Below are 17,838 nucleotides of genomic sequence, written 5' to 3'. Positions count from 1 at the left end.
AGAGTGTGTGGTAGTTTTTTTAAGAGTGGGTGAAAGATGGCATGCCTCAGGGACTGGTTTGCCATCCTGTTTGATCACTGTAAATATGAGTTCTGCCTTTTTTTTGGTACCGTGAACTCAAGTGATCATTGATTTTGCGCAAGCCGGATGTGAATTCTCGTCACCTCAGGGCAATAACAGGGATTATTAACCAAGGTTGGAGATTTAGTGTGTGTGTGTGTGTGTGTGTGAAATCTGCACTTAGAAGGAAGTTTGTGCGTATTGCACGTCACGTTGGCTTTCTTCGTGATTTGACATGATTGTCTCTTTTGCATGATGCAACACAGGTCTGTTCAGCATGTAAAAATACTCACAGAGACACAAAGGCAAGAAAGTAATTAAGGATGAACAAACGACACCAATTAATTTCCCACAATCTGTAGGACAAATTTTGCCTCATAAGTGAGCCGCAAGGTCACTGTTTGATACATCTGCTCAAGGCTTGATCATCAAAACATACTTGGAGTTAAGAGACAGCGGGGGCCAGTCAGTGTGAATCCGTTCCTTTTCTTCTTCTAATATAAAGACATGATTTCTCTCATCCAGGAGGGCTTCGATGGCAGGGAGACATTTGTGTTTCGGCCTTGCTTTGTGAGTCATCACGATGAATGATGAGGACTTGGCAATGCTGGCACAAGCATAACACGCTAGATTTGCCGTGGAAATGTGCCGTGGCAAACCCTCAAAGAGACATCAAGGTCTTTTGCATCGAGGCAGAAGGAGAGAGAGAGAGAGAGAGAGAGAGAGAGAGAGAGAGAGAGAGAGAGAGAGAGAGAGAGAGAGGAAATTTGTGATTGTGGTTTTTTGGAATTTGGAATTCATGGTTGTGTGGTTGTATGACACACACCAGTGCACACTTTGTATTATTAGTATGACTTCATTTCCTGCTTTCAGCTGCTACTACATTTTGTACTTTTAAAAAGAGGATAAGCTGTAATGTCCTAATATTTTGTGGATCCATTTTTTGGAGTCTCAGCCACTGGCTATGACTATAGTATTGCTCAAAGACACAACATGGTATTGTACAACCTGGATACATAATACAAGAAGTTTTTTTCTGCCTGCCAACAAGCTAGCATAATGTCAATTAGGTAACATTTTTTAACATGCTAATCCTGATACAACATTGTACATTTGAAAGGACCCACTCAGAAATCAGAGGCATCTTCTGTCTAACTTGTCCTCACATTACAGTCAGTTAGCTACTTAGATTGCCAACATGTTTTCCTTTTAGTAATTACAATTGTGACCAAATGAGTAAACATTATAACAAATACCAATAATATACATTTTAACACCACCTGGTAGTTTTGAGATAAAAATATGATATGTTTTTTTTCCTTAAATACAAGAAGTAATTAAGGCTGATGTATCATTATGGTAAAATGTAGATCATTTTCTTGGTACTTTTCCTTGAGTAAAACATTTGAAGTGGTATTTTACCAATACTTTACAATACTTTACTTTATGTTTACTAGTTTAAATATTTCTCTACTTCTAGCTGAAAATCTACTCTGCGCCCTCTCGTGGCTTTCTCCTTGTGCTCCTCCCTTAACTGTTACCCATTTTGTATGCTTTGCACAGCCCTTCAGGAAAATAAACAATAAATAACAATGCTACACAACTTACTATTTAAACAGAAAGTGTTGAAAAAGTCCAGAAAGCTTGAAAGGCCCCAAAACGTTTGGGAAGTGACTATCATCTGCACTACTGCCAGTGGTGTTCAATAAGTGGACAGCACCTCTCCCCAGTAAGATAAGATATAATTCTTAAAAAACAAAAAACTAAACAAACAAACAACAACAAAAACAACAAGAATTATTATAATTATTTACATAACATAGCTTTAACACTTTCAACAAACACATTTTTAATAAACTTTCTATTGCTTCTTTCCTGAATTGCTTGTTTAAACCCCACAGGTTTCTTCATACTTATGTGATATGTGTATAAATACTCTTACCTATTTCTTCTAATTTCTGCAAAATTTGTAGTTTCCATCTGTTTTTTATGTGTTTATGTTCCATTTGTACTGCTTTTAATATTTTTTTGTGTTTGTAGTTTGTCACAGTAAAAATAAAGTCTCGGTTGCATGGTTACATTTTCTTTCCTCACACATAGTTAGTTGACAAAAAGGTTTACAACACTGCAGCTGTTGGTCATGGTGTGAGCATATGGTGGTTCACTCATCCACAGTGATATAATTGTGGTTGAAAAAAATGAATGCAGGATCGATGTTTCCCTTTTGAAATTGTGAACAATGTGTTCTGAACAACTAGCAGCCCACAAGGATTTATTAGATGATTATTAGTGATTCATTCCGACTGAGTGCTATGCAGGTCTTCTGTTTCTTCAAATTTTATCTGAATTTCTTTTGCTAGAGGAAAAAACTTTTTTTATCTATGACTTTTGACTGTACAGTAGAAACTCTTACAAGACTGTTGTGGTTGCACATTAAGTATTTCTAAGCAGACATGGGGAGGGCAACATGTATCATGCTGTTATCATGTATCACGTTAGTCTGCCACTCTTTACCACTGCACAGAGAAAGGCACAAAGCTTACAACAAACATAACCTATAAGTAGATAACCGTAATTGTAACATTTGTGTCTGCGTCATGTGGTACTTTGTGCCTGTCTGTCTGAATAACTGTATTTGCATATATACAGTACATAGAGAATGTGTAGAGCACTCGAGCATAATCTGACCCTAATTCCTGCCAGAGGCGCTCAGCAGCTGGATATTAAAGTAGGATTTTATTTTCTATTTGCCTCCGAATGTCTCGTGGCTGTCTTTTCAATACCTGCCATTACAGCAGCTGAGAAAGGCAGCTTTTAATCACTTGACCAACACTGACCCGTCCTCTCATGGCACTTAAAAAAAGGAAATTCAATCATGGGAGCATTTGAGGTCAACCATGTTTGGTGGCATTTGTCTGTTTTAACATTACTAAACTGTCAATCACACTTTCTTCTAAACTTATGCCTATTTGAACAAACCTGCCATGAGTCACACAACTCAATATCACACAGACAAGCCTCTGCATGATATCAAATATTGCCTTCCTTTATGTGTGTGTGACTGTGCCTCCTGCCAATTTGCGTGACGAGCGAGATAAAAAACCCCACTGCCATGGGTAATTAATAAATCAGATTGCAATGATGGAACACTGGGAAGGCGTTGTTCCATTAATCGCCATCCCTGTCCTATTCCAGTATCTTCAATCTCTGCGACGCTGTTTGCAGCTGCTAATTAAATTGTACTTTGTGTCGATTGTGCTCATTACTCAGGCAAAACCAATCAGTGGTCTGCAGCTGGGTCTGGTGATGTAGATGAATATGGGAGTAAATGTTGGTTGAGGAACACAACATGGGGTACATTGTTTGCCTCGCTTGCAGAGACAACGCAACACTGCTCACTTGCATATTTCAGTGAAGAACATCAAGAATTTAAAAAAAAGAAAGATGTGAGCCAACTGTCCCTTAAAAATCAACCTACCTATGTTGCATTATTGGTGAGAGATTCACAAAAATGTCCCTCTAGTTATTTGTTTCTGTTTCTGTTTTTTTACTTCCTCGTGCTGCAGTACTTTCAATCTCACCTCTCTCCACCTCACTCCTACACCAGCTCAGTTGCTTCTGCCTCACTTTAGTGAGTAATTTCGCTTTACATTTGGACTTGTGACAGAGTGCTCTTGTTTGTGTGCAAGACTCTCCTTGGAAGATAGCTGGTGCTTTAAAAGAGCTCCTTAAAGCTTTCTGTCAGTGTGCTAGAGGCTTGAAAGCTGAGAGGTCTCTGCAGCGCTGATGGAGTTTCTACCTGATAGGATAGGCCTTTTCCCTGACACGTTGTCCTGCCTGACCAGTCAACCATTCTACTTAGACACGCCGCTTCCACCTCAACACTACAAAGAGGTTGGAGGGAGGCAGAGGCGTGTGTTTGAAGAAATGACAGCAGATAAACAGGGCAGGCTTTGCCATTAAAAGGAGTTTTTGTAGTTAAAATGAGGGTCGCAGCAGGCGGGCACTTTGCTCTGATGCAGTGTGATGGATAGCCAAAATCCAAACTGTCCAGGGAAAACTGTGGAGCATTGAAATGGATCTGAGCTGCTGTTTTCAAAGGTATTCTGTCTTAAAAGTACAAAGCTGTGAATTTGTCTCACAGTATCGGGAGGATAAAAGATAGACATCTGCATAGGAACAAGGGAAAGGAAGGCTCAAGACCTGCTCATTTACACCTCATGTAGTAAAGATTTTCTTTTTTATTCAGAAACAAAATCAACATATCACAATGAAAAAAATTATATCTAAATAAAATTGTATCTAAGAAAATAAGGCAACTAAACTCACATTTTGCCTTTGTGAATATACTTTTCAGTCACTTCTTTAACCCACAACACAGAGTTCAAAGATCTAACCAAAACAACTGTATTTTGGGAACTTCCAAGTTATGTCGCATGAGTAAATCAAAATCACTGTGTTTATCACTGCATCTAGATAAGTAAAAGAATTAGCATGGCTCTGGCAAAAGAGCAAACAGATAAACTTTTCTGAAGCAAATAACATGTCATGTTTTTTTTTCTTATACAGAATTAAAAATGGATAAAATGAGAGTTTAACTCATGAATTACTATGATGGAGCTGCCTGCCATACAGGCATACAACAAAATGACTGACAGGTCGGTAAGAAAGCAAGTTCTGGCAGTAGGCAAACCATCTTGCGAGAATTAAAATTCTTGTATGTTATTTCGCCAAACTTAACATAGACAGATAGATGAGATGATTGTTTACACAGAAGAATATAATTTGGGAAGAAATATGGTTTGGTTCAGTTAAATTTGGATTTATGTATGTGATATTTAGCTAAATGGAAGATTTGGTTAGTCACCAAAAAAGGAATCAGACTAAAATGACTGAATGCAAAAGTAGGTAAACCTGTAAACACCGTAGGTTTTCAGAGCAAAACTTAATAATCAGAACACACTTAATGGCTCCATCATGACCAAACCACATTCACAATGGGCTCTACAATTATTAAGTGTGTGACAGCCTTCAGACATAAAGGCAATAATTTTTCCCCCAAAATGTTTATATTGTTATGTTTCAAAGTCAACCCTACGTTGATGAAAGATTGCTGGACAGGCTTAACATGTGTCCAGGAACAACGAATGAGAGCATGCTCCATTCACACAGCGTCCCTGCTGGGGCAGCATTGGGGTTAAATGTCTTGTGGAAAGCACACATGAAAAAAACTTGCTGGTGCAACCTGGGGGAGCATTATTCACTCAGTTTCAACAAACACATTTGAGAATTCCCCCCAACAACTACACATGCAATACATTTATATACACACCCCTTTGGAAAAGTGAGGTGCTCAGCAACTCTCACAGAAATACATAAAGACAAGTCATGCAGTGCTTTACCCGTCACAGCCCTAGTTTGCTGTGTGTTTGTGTGTTGATATGTGTGTGGTTGCAGGGCGGGGTAGGTGGGTGGGTTTCCAAGTGACAGGGTGAGATGGTGAGAGAGATAAATAGTCACACTGAGCGAAGCGATAATGGACTTTTCTTGTCTGCACTGTGGCGGTGTCTGCAGACGGCGAGGCCAGAGTGATGACAGACATGCTGATGTGTTTAACTGGTCTTGCTCAGAGTGAGAGAAGAGGAGAGACAGCGGCGACAGAGAGACAGCAAGAGAGAGAGCAAGAGGAGGAAAAAGGATGCTGATGCTCTTTGCCATTGGCAACAAGACCTCCGTCAGCACACTGACAGATGCATGGTAATGAATCCCGCGTTAGGTAGAACCCGTCACCGCCTTTTCTTTGCACATTCACAATCTGTCCCTATCACTTTTTGTCTTACTTTCCCTCTTTCTCTGTGTGTGTGTCACACAAATGCACACATCCCTATATGCTTATCACCTTACAGAATAAGTATGAAAGATACAAAAAATAAACAAAATAAGGTGATTATCTTTTTGTGACTTGAAGAATTAAATGGTTCACACACACACGCATGCATGCACACACACATATACACACATTTTCTCACTTCTGCTGGTATCTAGCCATACAGATGGTTTGATTTTCACTTTTTGGGCTTTGAGATAACACCAGTACAATAGAGGAAAAGGGAATGTCATTTCTGGTGTTAACATCACTGAAAAATTACACTGGAGGGACTGTCTTCCAAAGAAATTGCCTTATAAAAGTGATTACAGTTTCTTCTATGGTTTATCCAAAATAGTAACCACACTATCTGTACAATAAGATGTTGCTGTTGTTGAGAATATGTTACTGTTAGCTGGTGGGCATAAAACTCTTTTCGAATCATTTGTATAAAAAGTGAACAACTATGTCAGAAAGGAAAATGGTGTTGGTAGAGAGCGCTATCCATGGTGCTGAACCACTGCATTGGGAAGTTTTATCTTAGTATTGTTAAAGGATAACTTAATTAATCCATTCATTTTCCAAATGAACCATATTTTCATCAGACATTAAAACCAACAATGAGCTCAGTTGGTCAAAAAACACATCAGCTAGACACATCATTCCACTGTGTGACAAAAAGTGGCAAAACTTTTAAAGGCAGTCTGAAGTTCGCAAGCGTCAGCTGCTGTAAAATTTAAAACATTTCACAGCGTTTGTGGCAACATTTTTTAATTTTAGTATTAGCATGTTTTGGAGGGATCTGTAAAAGGCCTGTATTAAGGAACAAATACAACAAGCAAAGCCTGTTTCTGTATTCACAGTGCATGGGCTGGTGATAGATTCGAGAGACACTGAACCGGTCCTTCAATTAAGCTGCTTATGAACAGCTTTGCTATTAGTGTTATGAAAAATCAATGTGTCTTCTCAGGAAAATCCCCAAATCTCAAACCCTGGGTGAAAAAAAGAGAAAAAAACACAAGTAGATATCACAGGAGAAAAGTGAGAAAACATTTTTTTGTAATTTGAGTAAACATACCCTTTAGGCATTTAGAGAACGTAAAGAGAGAAAGCAGAGCAGGAGGAAAAAGACAGAGTGAGAAAGGGAGCATCTCGTTCTCTGATCTATTGGTCACTTCATCTTCTAACTGGTTTTCCCTCGCTGTGCAGTTCGTTTGTCACTGCCAACACGAGCTCATGTCTCACTTTTCCTGAGGAATTGCGTGTGTGTGCGTGCCACTAGCCGAGACAGAGACAGATGGGCCAACTCCCAGTGGTTACATATGTTTGCTCTCCTTTTGGAGCGCTCTGCCAAAAGGTCTGGACCTGCATGCCACTGAGGGTAATGCTGTCCCCCAGCAGCCCCTGGGGTTGTTAGTTCAAAACCCCATCCTGCTGTTTCCATGAGACTGGCACGCATGGGTTACAGCAGCTGTATCTGGATGATGTTAGGAAAGTAATAGAAAAGTGCAAATTGTGTTTCACCAGAACAGATGAGAGGAGAGTTTGTGACATGCTTGAGTGACATAAACACACACACACACACTCTGATGTCTTGCCTTTGCTAAGCCTAGGTGTTCTATTTATCCATCATCCCCAGAACCTGTCCATTAAAAACCACACGGTGACCTAGATGCAGTGACAGCCCAATCAGCCAGAAGCCAATGACACCGGTACCATGAGTAAATAGAGAAAGGAAATCTGCTTTTTGTAGCCCTGAAAATCCCTATGTAGCACAAGTGCAATTGGAACGTTTTGTCCCAGGTTGGAGGTTGACATTTTGACTGTTTCTTTTGCACTGGCATCAGCAGAGGATTTATGATGAACAAAGAGAATGAACGCTGGATAAAGAGCTGAACTGGCCAGCAGAGCCACTGTCCAGTGGGGGGAATAGTTTTGTTTGATGGGAGTTGTGTTCTAAGCCCCGCGGCCAGCACTGGGCTTAACATCTGCTCCTGTCACACACAGGGACGAGGTGCAGAACAGTGTTAAAGTACAACCCCCTGCACACACATATACGCATGCATATAAATAGTCCAAGACACAGAGGCAGAGCCCTAATATTCACCACAAATCAGCATGGGGAACCAAATATAAAGCTCCACTCTGCCCTGCTGTGCTAAAACACACACAAACACACACACACAAACACACACAGAGTGGAGAATTGCTCGCCACCTGCTGTGAAATGTTAGTCTGACCTTGGTAGTGGAGAGTATTATGATGTAACCAGTAATGTAGAGTGTACATAAAAGCCTGGGTAAACACCTGTCTCAAGTCAAGTCAGTTTGACTTGGAGAATTACTTGAAATCACTTCCCTGGATCCTTCAAACAAACTGTAAGATCAAATCCTGACTGCTGCTCAAAGTTAGAATTGGGATGATATCAAGAAAAATTAAAAATGCTATTTTGATTATTATTATTTTTTTGCCATATGTGATGTGAAGAGGCTTTAAAGGTTGTCAGTATGTCACTATAGCTCTGACAGAGCATCGTTTCCTCAAGCTTGCATCTGGAGCTGACAAGTGCAAAGTATTAGAAATTCAGTGATCTTGCATGTCTTTGCATCAGCTCAGATGAATGTAGTAGTGCTACAATTGAGTGTTGGTGTTCAGAAAGAAATAAAAATGTGAGTGTTCAGAGACTTACACCAAGTTTAGTTGCCGTATTACAGAGCATGAATCACACAGAAGCCGAAGATCTCTGTAAATATATGCGTAAGTGCGAATAGAGGGTGTGTTACACTTTGCTACAACAGTCCAGTTCGCAGAGAGCCTCCAGCTTTCTTCAAGGAAGTATCATCACATTATTACGCCTCTGTGTAGCCCCAGGCACACACACAACTAGGATAACAGACACGTGTTTATTTTTTGGAAGAACATGCACACACAGTGGAAAAAGCAGAAAAGCCACATTGTGTGGACAGAGGTGCAGTTGTGAACAGTTTAACCATGCAGAGCGAAAGTAGAGCAATCCATTGTTAAGAGAAACAGTTATGCAAAGGAGAATTTCTACCTGTGCAGTACAAATTATGTTTTCACTGCAAGTATGAAATACGGACAGATGGTAGCATGGACGATGTCTCAGTAAACAGGAACGAGAGAAAAATTGGTTGCCAGAGTGCAAACAAGCAGGTGGGCAACGGATTTAATCATTTTTCTAGAACTCTGAGTGTGTGTGTAAGAGAGAGAGATAGAGTTTATGTGTGCTTCCAAATCTGTCAATTAAGTGAGCAAGCCGTTCGAATCCTGGAAGGTGAATGAACGAGGAGTGCCTGGGTAAAGGTGGTTTCCATGGTAACCGCTGCACTTAAAGCGCTTTCCCTGCTGTACCTATTTCACCTTTTTGCCTGTGGCGATGGTTTCCACACTGCGCCTCTGAAAAAGATTTCCTGCTAAGTCATAACAAAGAACCACAGGGAGGTGAACCTGATGCATGGGAAAGGAGCTGCAGAGATGACAGCGGTGACAAGCTATTTCTGAGAACCGAGTGCCTTCATGGCTACACATGCCAGGTGGGAGAGAGGTGAAGGAAAATGGAGTGAGTGATAGAGAGATCCATCATCAGCTGCAATAACAGGCTCATCAGTGATCGCTTTCGAGCCACAGAAACACTCCTCCTGTTAAGCTAGATCCATTTATTGCTATTGTTATTTTAACCGCTCTCTTAGGTCAAAATCAATGCAAACACCCTAAAGGTTTCACTGTAAATGTCCCGCCCACCCCACCTTTGGGTGAGTGGGCCCACTGTTAAAAACAATTCTTCACTAACAGGCTGAAATAAAAGATGTTAGTCTTTCAGTTTCTAGACCTTTTCTGTTATTTTGAGAGTTTAACTGATGCATGTTGTGGGATGGGAACTAGTTGTGCATGTGCGACCCACTCGAGGGTGTATGTGTATGTGCATGCACAGATGGCGTCCCAGCCAAGTAGAGAAAGAAAAGTGGAAAGGGAGCCATTAGTGTGCAATTAGCGCTGATTGCTTCAACATTGTTTTGGTGAGCTGCAGTGCTCTCTGAAATGACCAAATGCTGTGTCCCCAGCCTACTGGTCTGGCCCCTCCATCACTGCTGCTGCTGCTGCTGCTGCTGCTGCTGGTACTCTCGGGCAGACAGCTGCAGCCAAACGGAAAAGGAACAGGCAGCGAGACCCTGACTGTAACTAACGGTGTCATTACGCATTAGCAGCACTCACATTGTTGATTTCTTCCACACCTCTTTGTTTTGCCTCTCTTGCTCAATATTTGCCTGATCCAATAGTGCTGCTTCTCTGTTTCACTCCTGATGTGTCTACTTTTCACTTAGCCCTACTTCAGCAAGTCTATTTTTTCCCCACTGTCTGTTTCACTTACTTGTTACCTCTTGGACTCAATGCCTTTCCAGGTTCTGTGTCAGGAATGCAGCTTTCTTCTCTTGCCTTTTCTACCGTGACTTTTTTCATTGCTTGAGCACTTGACATTAGTCAGCTCTTCCTATTTCTCCTCATTACACTGGCAATTTATAAATAAAAAATAGTATCCCCAAACTCTTGTGTAACTTGCACGTGTTTGCACGTGTGCAGGTCTTCTACTAATCAGTGTTACCAACTGTTTTCACTGGCATGTAACTAAAACCTGCTTGACAAGTCACTAGAAGATAGTGGATGATGACACACACTTATTTGCATATTTATGGTGTTATGGTGTAAATTTACAATCACATTAAAAAATAACTAAATAGCTATATCCTATCGTTAGGTATTATTGTTTTTAATCAGCTGTCATCACATCAACATCCATCTAGATCAACCTGACCTTTACATGTAGACATTGCGTACAAACTGAAATGCCACGAATAAAAAGTGATCTGAATGAACTCAAACTACTAAACTCTGTGGATTCTGAGAAAATAAAATTTGACCTAAATAGTCAAGAGAAATTAAACTTTAACAATAAGGTTAAGTCATGTCGGCCTATGTACATCTTATTCACACTTCTTTCTCACTGATGATAGGTCAACTGAACAGACTTAAACCAGTTAAGAAGTCACTGACACATTTTATTAACACTGCAACAAAAATATCTAAAGTCTGTCCAACAATTTGCTGGATTTGTCAAATAACAGTGATTGGGGAATGTGACATACACAATCGTGTAAGCTATTATTAGTGAATGGTGCTGGTTCAGCTGCTTCAAACAGCTCTGACTTACTGACAAATATTCAATATTACTGAAAATCCAATATTTAGAAGGATAATACTAACATAGGAACAAGGTAAATCTCACCCAATGTATAACTGAATATGGCAGGTATTTCTAAAACAGTAATTGAAACAAAATCAAATTTATTGAATTTAATTTAATTTGTTATATATTTATTAAACAAAGAATTAACATTTTGTCAAATTCACTTACAGTATAGAAAAACAGTTTGATGAGAAATCTTAGCGACTTAGCTTGGCTCTGCCTGAAGGTAACACAATTATGTAACCTTATAATCACTTTCCTAACCTAAGATTTGCTCTGCACGTGACCACTTACACAACTTCACATACAACTGAAAGTGTAGCTTTTCATGCTATTTTAGAAGGAGATATTCGAATGTTCCCAGTTTGAGATTTAGTGAAGGTGGCAATGAAGGTGGCATTTTTTGTTTGAGCATGGTTACTTTACAGGCTTGTATGTACAAACACATGTAAGTGTCTCCTCCGTAATTACGGATATCATTATATGAACAGCCAACTTGGAGCAATTTCCTTAAAACACGATATTGTGCAGTAATCCTACTGGGGATGGGCAACATTGTGACACTTATTCAGTCAATTCAGTTTATTCAGTCATTCATTGCTACCGAGTAAATGAATTAGTATTTCTCAAAATGTTGATCTTTACTCATAAAATTAATCACAGCAGAGTTTGTATCAGCATACACTACATAATTTATTGTATTCTATCTAACTATGTATTGAATTGTCTAAGAGGTACACAACCCTAAAAGACCACAGCATAAATACATAACTTATAATTAAAGGGCTTTTTTCCCGCAGCACTCATTTGTAAAATTTGGTCAATGGATAAAAGATTGCATTTATCACTACATTGCCTTGGATCAATAGTACTCTTGCAAAGAGAAGGGTTAGGCAGCAAGGACACCGTATGATAAATTGAAGAAATATATGAAAGCACAGAAGCTATTATTGGGAAAAAAAGATAAATATCCACAGGAGGGTGATTTGACTGGCTCTTTTATATTCAAAGGTGTTATTTTTGAGACATATTAAGTGCTTGAGCAATTTTTAAACTGGAGACATCCTCAAAAGTTATACTTATATTTAAATTTGAATGTAATCTTTGTGGCTGTTTAGAACGTAGTAGTACTATCAAAGATTTTACTGTATCTGTGTTTGTGTGTGCATGTGTGTGTGTGTGTGTGTGTGTGTGTGTATTTGTGTGGCAGTCTCAGCAGAAGCACAGATCCTTTGACAGAGCAAGAGTTGAAGACGACGGGGCGCCTCAGCACTTGGGTAAATTTAGGATGCTCAACAAGGAGCTGCCTTCCTGCTTTATCTCATTCTCTGCCTCTATTTCTGTCCCTCTCCCCTCCTCTTTCTTCCCTCTCTTCCTATCTTTCACGCACTCCATATCTCCATCACACCAGGTCCCCTTCTGTCTCCTTCAGTCGGTTGCTTCTCAGCGGGGTGGGAGTAAAGTGTTGATTGGTACCATGCTGACAAATGGCGGGAGATTGGCGGTGGCCTACTGATGCAAGATCATATTGAGCCCACACCCCCTTTTGGCCTGGTCTGGCAGGAACAAAAGAGATGAAGCGATGGCAGGAGGGCTGGCGGACCAAAATAAAAACAATATGAAATGGCACTGAGTGAGAGAGACACTTTCAGCTCTTCTTTATTGATGCTTTCGCCACAGATAGAGGCTGCTATGTTTTTGTTTCACTTCGCAGGGCATATTCCAGCCCAGACGGCATGTTTGAGCCCAAATTGTTATGTTGTTGCATTGGATTGAAGTCATTTGTACTGCTCAAAAACTTGGAAAGAAAGGTGAGAAAGGGTGAAAATTAAGATTCATTTGGTATGTTATCTATTTATTGATAACAATAGTTAACGTATAAGGGAATCAAAAGGATGATTCGCAACCGAGGTCTAAAGCATTCAGCCACCAAGAGCACAAGAAGCTTGGTTTGCTTTCCCTCATTATCTGATCAAATCTGCAACATCCTGCTTCAAACCAGACTCGACAGATAAACTCATGCAGTGTTAGTGTTTAAAAATTCATATTGTTTGCCTTCTCGTCCATTTGCTGCACATTGTGCATTTTTTGTCTGTGTTCTCATAAGGCCAGAGCAGCCATATTATAGGAAAAACCGCTGACCTAAGTCATTTAAACTATCTAGGTGTGAAAAGGCCCCGTTCATAAATCCGCCAAAGGCTGCCAGGGAGAGGAACAAACCACTGCTATTTCTGCACATTTTACAGTATTAGTATCAGTACTATTTTTATTAACAAATAAGAAAACTGTAACCCACCTACAGTGGTTAAGCATGTTTTAGTGTAGAACCACAGCTCACGTCAAGTTTACCGCCAAGACTCTGATCCTACATTCTACATATCAGTTTCTAACAGTTTAAATATGCTATTCCAGTCTATTTTTTCATATTTCCGAATTGTGCCCCTCAGTCAAACTCTGCTCTTGTTTCCCTTTTTTTTCTAAGCTCATGCCAAGCTCTTTCTCATCTTTTTCATGCTCTCTCATTCACCTGGTGACTCCCCTCCTACTCCTGGCACAGCTGCATCTAATCCCCAGTCCCCCAGCTCTCCCTTTCCTCTCCAGCTGCAGCTCATTCATGTAATCGTGCCCTCGGTATTTATGCACATTATTCCCATTTGGTCCTTGCCAGATTGTCCTTGTAGCCACACTGTCTAGCCAGATTCCAGTGCCTGCCAGCTGGTCAGTTTTCCCTCCTATTGTCATGTCATAGGCTTTGCTCAGGTTTGTACCGTTGTAAGATGACTGCTGGACTGAGGTGTAGGTCTGTATTTCTGGCTTTCCTCTGGTCTGGTTTCATGTCTGTTCATATTCACATTCAGCCCTTGACATCTTTACCCATGTTTCACTCTATCTCATGTCTATTTATCCTCAGTGAGGGACAGGGTTGCGGTACATCTTGACGAGGCTTTGTGGTGTTAAGCTCATTGACTGTGAATCGTGATTCCCTGGAAGGCGGAGGAAAGCAGGCAACAGCAGCAGGGGGCAGTGACAAAAAGCTGCAGTCAAGATGGACAGTTTCCCTATTTTCTATAAATAATAGCATGATTGTCTTTAAAGAGTAAATGGTCACATCCTGTGACATATCAAAGTAAATGTCTCCAGATAATTATTAAACATTATGTATTTTATGATTTGCCATGGGTTAAAATTCTCATGAAATGCAGTCATACCAGTTTACTGCTGTAAAAAAATAATCTGACTGATTTGAAATGAAACTTGAACATATGCAAAACAGTCAAAATTTTACAGGCAGAAAAAAGTAGTCAAACCCCATCCAGTTCCTGGGTACTCGTTTGGCCAAATTTGAGGTAAAACTACTAAAATGTGCCATTTGAACCAACTGGGTGCGAAAACTTTAAATAACGCCATGTGCATAAATGTGCCAAATGCTGAAAGGGACAGGAACCCGTGCACACTCTTCCTCTACCCACCCAGAACACCAAGCCAGAGGCAGAAACATCAGGATTTACTAAATGTCAAGTGACTAAGATGGCTGTGTGACTTTTTCTTCAGTTTTATTTATTTTTTAAAATTTTTAAACCAAGATGGGGCTTTGGGCACTTTTGCAGGACAAAAGAAAAAATAGAACAGCGGATGAGGAGAAAGGAGTTATGGGGGACAAGTAAGCTTCTTGAGCTCATTGCCAGTTTTCCACTCTCTCTTGTTGAAGAAAGATTAGCTGGTGCACCACAAAGGTCACAATGATGTAGTCCTTTCTAACAGTGTCAGCCATGGGATTGGATTGGCTGGCCTTCAAAGGGAGGGATTACCATCGAGCCGGAAGCTAAAAGTAACCCAGCACCAACGGCCCAGTTTGTAGCCAAATGACAAATTACAGCTGGTCTGGTTAGGTCTGCGGGCCAGCAAAGAGTGTTTGTGTGTGCTCCTTGGTGCTGTAGCAGACAGATGAAGGCTCCTAGAAGCTGGCGGAGTTCTTACTCTATTATACAGACGAGTGCCTCTATTCTCTCCCTGTCTCCACTTCACACACTGTGCACTCATACACATACTCTCCCAGAGTCCGCATGACTCCGCCGCCCTCTGCCTCCTGCGCCTCACGGACAAAGACATCAAGACACACACACACCAATCTAATCTCTGACAAGCAAGCAGGCGTGCCCTTCAGAGTCAAAAGAACTGGATCAGATGAGACAAAGATGGACGCTGTAGCAGCAATGTTACAAACATCCACATGAGACAAAGTAACCCAACCCATCCCTGTTTGTTCCTGTTCATCGGCCTCCTGTCAGCCACACATCTTGAACCAGGCATTTTATACTATTGACCTTGTATTGTCATAAATCAGATGTGATCTTTAAAGATATGGGCATGTTGTTTACAAGTGGAGAGCAAAGAAATGTTCAGTGAGATTAGAAGGAGGACACTGAGCGATTTTTGCTCGCAGGACAAAAGTCCTGTAAAGGACAGAAGGCTGAGCTGAGGTAACTACTGCTAAATGTCACAGCAAATTTGCACTAATTGTATTTATTTGGCTGTTGTCCTATTCTAGCTCATTGACAACCAGTGTTACACTTGAGTAGCTGCCACCAAGTTAATTCCCCAGTCAAAGCTTCCTTCCCCTTCCAGGCCCCTGTGATGCTTCTGCCGGTGTCTTTTCAGGGGATGCCTGAGTGGGCAGCTATTGCCTTTATGGGACATACAAATTCAAAAGCCTGGGTCAGCAATAGCAGCCTTTTCATTGTCAATGGAATCCCAGCTTTGCTGCCATGCACCCCCCATATAGCATTACAGATTCCAAAGGACACTACAGGGGTTAAGAAAGGCTCAACTTTAAACATCCTTGGATGCAGTTCAGCAAAAGCCAAATGAGTCATGACTGTCTTGATTCAAGCAGAAATTGAAGATGAGTGTCTGTTTACTACGAAACCTGAAGCAATTTTCATCTCTATTGAGAATTGTCAGGGGCTTGATTTCCACATTACTGGTGACCTGTTCCGTAACGCTATTTAGTGAGGCAGAAAAATCCAGGGTGAGGATATAGGCTATGTAACAACAATCATGCAGTCGGGACAGACTCTGTACATAATTAGAAATTAGAAGTACATCCTTGCAACCACACAGCTACTTTGAATCAATAGGTATAACGCACCATTACAATGTTAAACTGCTGAAAGATCAAGTTAGAATGACTTGTAATGATCTCTGATTTAATTTCATTCTTAATAAATATTCCAGTGACTATATTAACAAAAAATAAATGAGCAACAATTGTACTTGGCATGTTTTTCACAACAAAATGCTTTTATCATGAATCATATATAAATATATGAAATTAGGATGAGTGGAAGACTGATGAAATAAATGGACAGGCAAACAGGCACCCTGTCTAACTTAAGAAAAACACCATTAAAATCATGTACTTCATGATTGCAGGCTATTCCATTAAAACACCCCTTGTGGCAAGGCACACAGAGTAATCAACAATAATACTCAAATTAGTTAATTGATTTGGGATGTGCAGAACGTGTTTTAAAATAAAATAATTTGAACCTTATTTTGCCTTGACTCTTTATCCAACTTCCATGTTGGGAGTGTTTATGTTAGCAACTCCCTTTAGTACTTAGTGGTGACCATATCATTATTCCCATTGTCTCCAAGAGGAGAAAAAGTGTGGGGCTCCCTGATTCCAGAGGCCCTGATCATCACCCTTTGTTAAGGAGGATTCTGTGTCCATCGGCAAGACCCGAGGTACACCCTAGACAGTCTATCACCCATAGAGAAATTCAACCATTCACACTCACACCTATAGCCAGTTTAGAGTCACCAGTCAACCTAATATGCATGTCTGTGTCTGTGGGAGGAAACTGTGAGAAACGAGAGGAAACCTAGCAAACACAGGGGGAACATGCAGTTAGATTTGAAGCTATATGTACCGTAGCTTGCCATTCCATACATATCTTCATCATGCCTGATTCAGCAGAGCGGAGAGTGACGATAAAGACAGCTAAGATCAAAACAAACTAGTTATGGGTCACTTATTCCTATGTTTATATATAAAAAATGATGAGGGTAGATGTATGAAGACTGAAATGAAATTGCTGCCTGACAAGTACTTCGACTGACGCATGCTGACCCCTTAAGCCCCCACCACCTCCACCAGTATATATCCAAGAATATATGCTGCAGGAGAAAGTGTGTCATGTGAACGTAGCAGGAGAATGAGGTCACTGCCTGAACTTCACTGCAGGATTTGTTTCATTTCGTTCCTGACTGTTACATATGACTAAACCACTATGTTAAATAAGCATCACATTTTAATAATAGTCCAACATAGGGCTATTCTACAGAACCCAGAGGCATGTGGAGGAACAGTAGACTAATGGGGGCCCTACACCTACTTTTTTACCTTAGCAGGTAATTGTGGCCAAACTGTAGTTTCTATTGAGCTGCACACATTGTCCTGTCAAATTAGTTTTCATAAAGCTTAACACGTGCCTGGGGAGAGGCATTCACAACTTTCCAACACCTTTTTCTGTGTGTTTATGCATTGTTTATAAATGAGACCTCAGGAGGCAGTTTAATGGGGCAGGTGGTTTGGTTTCTGCAGAGGCATACAGGTGGGATGCTGTGGGCCACAAACTATAGTCTC

This window comes from Channa argus, chromosome 1 (genome assembly GCF_033026475.1).
Source record: "Channa argus isolate prfri chromosome 1, Channa argus male v1.0, whole genome shotgun sequence".
Classification (NCBI taxonomy): Eukaryota; Metazoa; Chordata; class Actinopteri; order Anabantiformes; family Channidae; genus Channa; species Channa argus.
Note: the sequence above shows the minus strand (reverse complement) of the source record.